Source organism: Centrocercus urophasianus, unplaced genomic scaffold (assembly GCF_019232065.1).
Source record: "Centrocercus urophasianus isolate 14NV4802_14NV808 unplaced genomic scaffold, USGS_Curo_1.0 seq_15, whole genome shotgun sequence".
NCBI lineage: Eukaryota > Metazoa > Chordata > Aves > Galliformes > Phasianidae > Centrocercus > Centrocercus urophasianus.
In genome coordinates, this window is record NW_024884697.1 from 12761273 (window position 1) to 12769510 (window position 8238).

Genomic DNA, 8238 nt, shown 5'->3' on the forward strand with positions numbered 1-8238 from the left:
CTGCCAGTGGAAATAAGTGAATTTTTCTTCACGGTATAATTTGACTTGTGCTCACGGGAAACTCAAGAATATTAATCCAAATAGCCATTTAAAGTAGATTTTGACAAAACTATTTTAAATCTTCATGGAGACAGACTTGAGATTTAGCCATATTCCAAAACATCTTTATAAATGATCTATTTTTTTTAAAATACACTTTCCCAAACAATAGTTGCTGGTGCCGTTTTTAATCAGATTTATTCCACAGCTCATTTCAGAGCTCAGTCGTGCCAGCAGACTGCTTTACCTGAGGGACATATGCTACAAAGCGAGGGATAAGAAGCCATAGCTGGAAGCCTTAGGACCACACATCTCTTATCCAGCTGTGTTGCAGTTCCTCCCCTCTCTAGCACGAGTGCCTGGTCACAGCCATGGGATAGCCACAGCTCACCACCCTCTGGGCTGCAGGAGCTGGCATAAGCATTCCCAGTGGTGAGAGCTTTCACGCTGTCAGATTCAGCTGCTCAGTTGGTCAGTATGCCCTCATTAAACTTCAGAAATCCAGTTGTTTATTGGCTATTGGCCAAGGTCATTGGCCATAGCCTTTTTCCTGAAATTACACTTCTGGCTTATGACTCAAAATCATTAATAGAGATTTTCAGCAAGCAGGGGAGGAGCCACTGTATAAGTTAAAAGATAGATGAGCATGTTTTTGTGTTAATCAGCATTTACAAATTACTTTTGCTTCTGGTATGGATGATACCATTTTACAGCACAGAATGTAATCTCAATTTGACAACTTCATTGTAGATTTCTGCAGTGTAACATCCTCCTTTTAATACCTTACGAAGTCATCTCAAGAAAATCCACAGTAATTGGCTCTTTCAGCAATTTACAATAGCTCAGTGCAGTACTAATGATGATAATAAAATTAATAATCCTTTGGAAGTACATAGCTCTTCACTTTAATCATACTGCTGCTTATATGCATTAATTATCGCTCACAGCACTCCTAGTTATGTAAGCAAATATTGCCTCTCTTTAACAGAGAAATAAAATGAAGAAATGGATTAAAACAGTTTGACTAACGTGTATGGACTCAATTACTTAATTTTCTGTAGATCTTCTTAGTTTCTAACAATCATTATTCTACAAATACATTGAATGTCTACACCAAAACAGAGAAGAAAAAATCTAGTAATCTTCATTCTATTTATTCACTAGAATTTCTTTACAGAATTCTTAAGAATGGGAAACAAAAGTATAAATTGATGAACTATTGCATTAATGTTTTATTTCATAAATAATTCCTGCCTAGTATCAAACAGTGCTGCTAACTACTAAAATGTTATCTGTACACATGATCACATAGAGCTTTGAGTCATGGTGATTTACCCGAAAATCCTGGATATTAAGTCTTATGCTGCTGGGGATTTTTCTCTAACATACTCATGCTCTTCTACCTAGACAGCAAGGACTGTCCAACACCCCTAAAAATGATCACTCTTTCTTGCAATCTTTTCCTCTGCTCTTGAGAGGCTGTATTAGCTAGTGCTCTGCTTCAGTCACTTTGTTTCTTAAATATCTTTAGCGCACTTCTGGGAGACCTTGTGTGACCATGCAAGTCCACATACATTTGCAGCTCAACTTCAGGTGTTATCCAGCAGTCATCAGGTTCCTTGTTCTGAGCTGTCCCCAGACAAGCACTGGCAAAATTCCTGAAAGCACTTTCATTAAAGACAAAAGCAAGGGATTTATAAGAATTGTGTCTCAGTTATTAAAAAAAAACAGTTGCTCTTCTATACATATATATGAATCACAATGTGTACTTTAAAAAAAATTGCTGATGCAGTTGCTGTCAAAAAAGGAAATGAGATGTTAGGAATTTCTCTGGAAGGGAAAGAAAGCAAAATAGAAAACAGCACTGCTGAATACAAGTCCATTTTGCCTCCACAGATCTGTGCTTGTAGTCCTGCCATCTCTAAAAGGATACAGAATGATACAAAGAAGGGCAACTAAGATGAGCAGAAATATGGAACGGCTTCTCTTCATTATGAAGAGAGACTAAATAAGCTAAGACTCTTCAGTCTGAAAAACCAGATGGTTGAGAGGGAGTACGATAAAGGTTTATAAAACTGTGATAGTACAAAGAAGATTGTAAGTTATTATGTCTTAGTTTTCATAATCTAAGAATGAAAGAGAAGTACATGAAGCTGTAGAGCAAAAATTTTTTAAATAACCAAAAAGGTACTTTTTTCAGATGACTCATAATTACTCTGTGGAGTTCCTTTTCCAGCAAAGTTGTGGGTGCCAACTTGGAAACTTGTACCGCAGTACTGAATATAAAGATGAGCTCACTGACAAGGGTTTACAAATATTACAGAGCTCACCATTCAAAGCAATGAACGAGTGGAAGACATGAGGAGAAGGCAAAGATCCTGTTCTGCACAAAAACCAAGACGATCCCCTTGGTCTTGGAAAGCCTGGAAGACAACGGCTAGGCGAGAAGGGAAGACTGCATCAGGGAAGGAATCCTCAGTGTTTGGCCCATTCTTGCACTCTCTCCCTACCCCACCTCTTCTGGCCCCTAACAGACAGCCCACCAGACCAGGTGAACTCTGGAGCTGGCCATCATTCTATTCTACAGACTGATAGGAAAAGAGAAGAGGGCAACCACAACAGTAAAATGTAGCATTTATTTCCCAGTGCCTTACTGGTGCAACAGCTGGAAGAAGATATTCTAGAACTGAAAAGCAATGAAGCATTTTCAGAGAAAGGAGTGCAGAGTTTAAAGTCCATTGGCTGCCAGGACCCATGGCCAGGAAGAAGCCCCTGCAAGGACAGAGCCTGAGGTAAAGGGTATTCCACTGGTTATGATTATTGCATGTTCGTTTTCCATTTTGTTCATAGCCTCAGTACACGCTCTTTCAAAATGGTGAGTAACTAGGTGCAAGAGGGAAGAAAAGATTTTTTTTTTAATGCATTTTATTTCAATAGCATTTGTTGACAATAATGTTTGGAGGAAAAAAGGGAAAAAAAGAAAAAAGATATCTGTTTTAGCAAAAGACTTCAATACATCAAAAAAAAAAAAATCCCTCAAGCAATAGTGAACATAAAAATGCACCAAGAAGCATGCTTTGTCATACAGAAAGCACTCTTAGATCTTTCACCAGATGCTGTTTAATGTTTGTTTCCACGTTCTGGGAGTAATCTCTATATGCTGCACATAACACTTATGAACTACATCAATATAATCATTGTCCTGCTATTAATAAATGCTGTACTGGTGGTCACTGCAGTCTTGACAATCAATAATAGACTCTTAGTCTAAAATGTTAGGTTCGTGTCATAAAATACGAGACATTACTTTCAGAGCAGCTCTCAATAAGCATATAATATAGATAATATATATATAAGTAACAAAACTTATTTGATTTTTTAATGTTTTTTTATTAAAATGTATTTAAAAAAAGAGCAACAAAACATAAAAAGCTGATGAGATATTTGACCTTGTTTCTGTGAAACTAATACAGTAGTCTGGTTTGATGACAGTTGCTGCAATTCAGCGATTTCTCAAGGTGCTCAGTAGGGATTTTTGATAAAATTTTACTCTTCCTATACTTCATCCTTCAAAATAATTTTTCACTAATGTACTCACTGCCAAATGACACAAATAAGGCATGGCTCTGAAGTGAGCAATATTTCTCTTTGGTAACAGAGGGCTTATGAAAGTTTGGTAGACAGACATGGTCAAATTTTTTACTTCAACTCTATCAACATCCCACTGGAAAACCATCAAATAATGTATTTATGTCAGCTGAAAATGGAGTCACAAATAAATAAAAAAAATTGGTGCTTTTTTTTGCACTCTTGAAACCTATTCTCAAATACCTTTACCACAATGGAAAGCACAACTGCATATTGCTGTTTATAGGACTGTGTTTAGTCAATGTATCAAAATCCATAAACATATTTGCTATAGCTTAAGTTGGCACTGCAGTGCAGCCCTGGTTTCAGCCCAGATGGAGTCAACAGGACACCAGTGTTGGGTTGGTGCTGAGGGCCAGGCGGCTCGGTGGGGCAGAGCTGCTGCCAGGACAGTATGGGGTGGGGGGTGGCCACAGTGCGAGCTGTGCTGGGCCGTGTGGGCTGTGGGCTGATGTGCCTGGATTAGATCTTCACCAGACGTCTCTGCTGACCTCAACAATTCTCCAAAAGGCAAACAATTTATTTCCTTGTATTTTTTTCCTTTGTTTTGATTTTTAGTTTGCTTTTGTTTGTCTTTCATTTTCTTCCCCCCTTCTCTTTACCAATGGTAAAATGCATGCAGGAACATTCTCCTATTTTTTTTTTTTCCTATTGCTTTCCTATTGCTTTCTGTCAAAAATACAGTCCTGCAGCATATCCTTCAACAAGACCCATACACAACCAACCGGTGTGGTTTTAATCTGAAAATGTATGTTACCGACGGTGTAAAATTAGTAGATAACAAATCAGTCTAGTAATACTTTTTGAATACAATTCCAGCGTAAGAAATACATTGCTCAAGAACATGGTTCTCACGCATCACAGACCATGTCATTCTGTAATGTTGGTCACACTGCATTTCCTGAGGCTCAGTACTATTTAAAGTACTGAGACTGTTAAATCAAATGTGAATTTCACTCCCTTGTCTCAACACAGACTATGTTTGAAGTCTGCTAAGAATTATTTAAAGACCTTATCTTTGATGCCACATGTTATTGAATCACAGAACCATAGCATCACCAAGGTTGGAAAAGACCTCCAGCACTGCTCAGTCCAACCATCCACCTACCACCACTACACCATGTCCCTCAGTACAACGTCTAAACGTTTCTTGAACACCTCCAGTGACTCCACCACCTCCCTGGGCAGCCTGTTTCAGCACTGACCACTCATGTCAATTTAAGAATTCTTTTCCTGATACACTCCAGTCTATACTTCCACTTTCCTTTATTCCAGATGTGCGATGCCAAAGTACCAGGCTGTAGAATTGATTTTTCGTTGAATTAGCCACGGGATATAACACAGTGTTTATATTGGGTTTATGTTTTATTCTGGACTGCAGAGGCTGTGACAGGCAATCCAGCATAAAGCCCATGGAGAGAAAGCTGCCCTTCAAAATGCTTTGAATGAAGTAGAGTAAGGGAGTTCAAGCTGGATCAGCTTTTTATGTCATAGGGATTCGGCATTATTAAATGGATGCTTAGAGCAGCTTTTCACTGTCACTCGACACGTCTTAGGCTCCTCTAGTTTGTTTTCTTCGTCCACATGAACCTTGCCCTCCTCTCTGCCGGCAGTGCTTGTTTTAAGAAGTGTACATGCGGATCTCGTGCCAACTCGGCCCTGGCACTTCCATGGGGCAGAGGGGTGATCTTCAGGAGCCTGAGGTACGAAAGAGTCTTGATCTCTGATTCAGTGAAGCTTGTAAGCCCTCAATTATTATGCAGATGTTGGTTGTTAGCATTTTGAATTTCTCTTTTGTGCTTTGAGTTAGGCATGGACTTCAAAAGCCTGGAAGGATGATCTGCTTACCCCCAAATTGCTCCTGCTAAGGGACCTCTGCCCCCACTGCAGCACGGCACGGGGATGTGCAGAGCTGGGAGAGCGCTCACGGACGTGACAGAGCCAGGAAACGAGTTAAAACGCCTGGCGTCGGCTTGTGTGACTCGTCTGAGATCCTTTCTCGACGTAAAACCTGCCAGACGTTTGCTCATGTTATTTGTGGATGTATGATCTTATATACACAGAATACACTTACCGTGTTTCATGCATTTATTTGAAAAATATTCCATATATTTCATATATTTGGTGCAATTCTAGATCAAAAACCCTGGATTGTGATTGGTATTCATTTTCAAAACATTCTATTAAATTGAGGTTCAGTAACGATTGGCAGCATTCCTTTTAATCAATTTAAAGTTATTGTGAATTCACCTCCGCACAAAATAAATACCTAAATTAGATGATTGGAACACATTAATTATTTTGACTAGTTTTCAGAATATTATTTAAAGAAAGAATAAAAATGGGAACCTTAAAGAATATTTTGAAAATGATGCTTTTAGTTTGTACATTTTATGATGAAAAAAAAAAAGATACTGCACAGCTGCAGATAATCTTCATTTCAACAGAGAGATAGTGAGTGAAGGTAGCTGAGGTCTTGGCCCTCTACATGATCTGCATTACTGTTAAGTCTCTCCTCAAAAGTCAATGATATTCAAGGTAAGTTCATTCTTCATGAATCTCCAGTAGGATGGAGGTGGATGAATAGCTCATTTGCAAGTATTTAAAAATGATCTTTCAGAATTGCAATGAATTACTTAGTATTTTTGTTCCCACAGTGGCTTATTATCAATGCTATCAATGTACAACTGCACTGAGAATTTTCCTATTTATACAAGCGTTCCAAACTTTCATTATAAAGTGAAAAAAGTCATCAAAGTTAACAAATGATCCACACTAAATCTTACCTTTTGAAGGTCCATCCAAATAAGAAATAGTAGTGTTTTAATCTTTATTAATTAAATTAAACCCATGCTAAAACCTAGTATGGACATTTGCTCCAGTTTATGTGCATTTTATTTCAGTTTATTTTATGTTGGCTTCTATTCAATTTAAGCTCAATGAGCCATTCTTACATGCATTTAAGAGTACCTGCATAAGGGTGAGCACGAGTTTAATTATAGCCATCTAATTAAGCCAGCATTTTCACTGTCCATTAGCTTTTTCTTACATCTGCATTTTGAGCCTTAAGTTTTTGACACTAGGAGCCTAAAGTTAAAGTCTCGAATGCTTTGTCTGAAGCGAGCTGCTCAGTGCTGCACATTTGCAATTCATGGCCTAAGCCATTCATTATCCCCTCGCAGGCAATGAGATCTGCAAATGTCTCATCACCTTTGAAAAAGTGGCCATTATTTAGAAGTGTAAATGAAGATGCCAGAGGCTAACTTCAAGTCTTGCCTGAAACGAAGGCCTACATCTTAAATCTCCTGACGGTAAAGATGAGTTGGACATGTCGTAACAGGGAAATACTACATTTACTCTGAAAATAACATATTACGTGTATTAGAGCTGCTTTTTCTTCCATATTCATCGTATTCTCTTTTTCTTTTCTAGTTTCTTCCTAATCCACGTTCTCCTTAATTGTCCCTCCCTGGCTGAAAGCTGAATCACCGAAATTCCTGCTCATTTGCTTCCTGCCAAAATGAGCCAGTATTTCCAAAGGCAGCACTTCCTTCCAGTGACTAATATATTAAAATACAGATTTGCTTTGCTTGGTGCATGTCTTGTTTTGCCTCACAGTGGTCATAGAATGAAATGGTTCAGTTACAAAGTGAATATCATATTATGCAGATCTTCATATGTACATGTCATATAAATAATGAAAGCAAAGGAAAAATAAGTAAGGAAAGAAGCAGAAAAAAAATGAAAAGCCAAGATTCCAGGATTGCTGTAAAAGACATTGATAATGAATAGTTGAACCATGGTTCCACTCAAAATTGCCAGATATAATCTGTAGTTGAATGAAATTTTAAAATTAATCTACAGTCTTTCTCACCAAAGCAAAGAGCTACAGAATAGCTCTCCCACAGGCAGGAACTTCCCAGCAGAATGCTCTTGTTTTAGGAAGGTTGGAATATGTGAAGATGGAGAGCTGGCCAATTACAGAAAAGTGGAAAGATTAGGAATGGATTAGAAAATAAGCAGAGAAATACAAGTAGATTACAGAGGCAGAACTGGCTTGCATGATGGCAATATAAATTGGCCACATTTCAAATTGCTGTGTGTCTAATGTAAGCTATCTGTCAGGGTGCATATGGGCATTTCAGCCATTTATCTCCACTGATTTTAGAATAATTTTATGACTAGGTTAGATAGATAATCACTAGAAGTCCTGACTAAAGCAAAATTAACTCTACCACAAGTATAAAATATGTTTTCAATCAAGAACACTTCCTTCAACCAGTCTCTAAATCGTCTTCCATCCATTAACAGAAAAAAGCAGAAATTGAGAGATCTGTAGTGTAAACAAATTGCTTATTGGTGGCCTTCTATGACAGAGTGATGGCTTCAGTAGACAGGGAAAGGGTGATCTACCTGGACTTCTGCAAGGCCTTTGACATGGTCCCTCACCACATCCTTCTCTTTAAATTGAAGAGGTGTGGATTTGAATTATGGACTGTTTGATGGATTAGGAATTGGCTGGCCGCGTGCAGCCAGAGGATTGTGATCAGT

General features: G+C 38.2%; 1 long non-coding RNA gene across 2 annotated transcripts; it reads left to right on the forward strand.

Moving 5' to 3' along the window:
* Window positions 1-1842: 1842 nt before the first annotated feature.
* LOC122159046 lies at window positions 1843-7276 on the forward strand. Of its 2 annotated transcripts, XR_006168374.1 has the most exons (4): window positions 1843-2831; window positions 5301-5390; window positions 5498-6998; window positions 7120-7276. It is a non-coding gene; the product is annotated as an uncharacterized LOC122159046 (long non-coding RNA). The 2 variants fall into 2 exon arrangements; XR_006168373.1 differs by having other exon boundaries at window positions 5498-7276.
* Window positions 7277-8238: the final 962 nt, after the last annotated feature.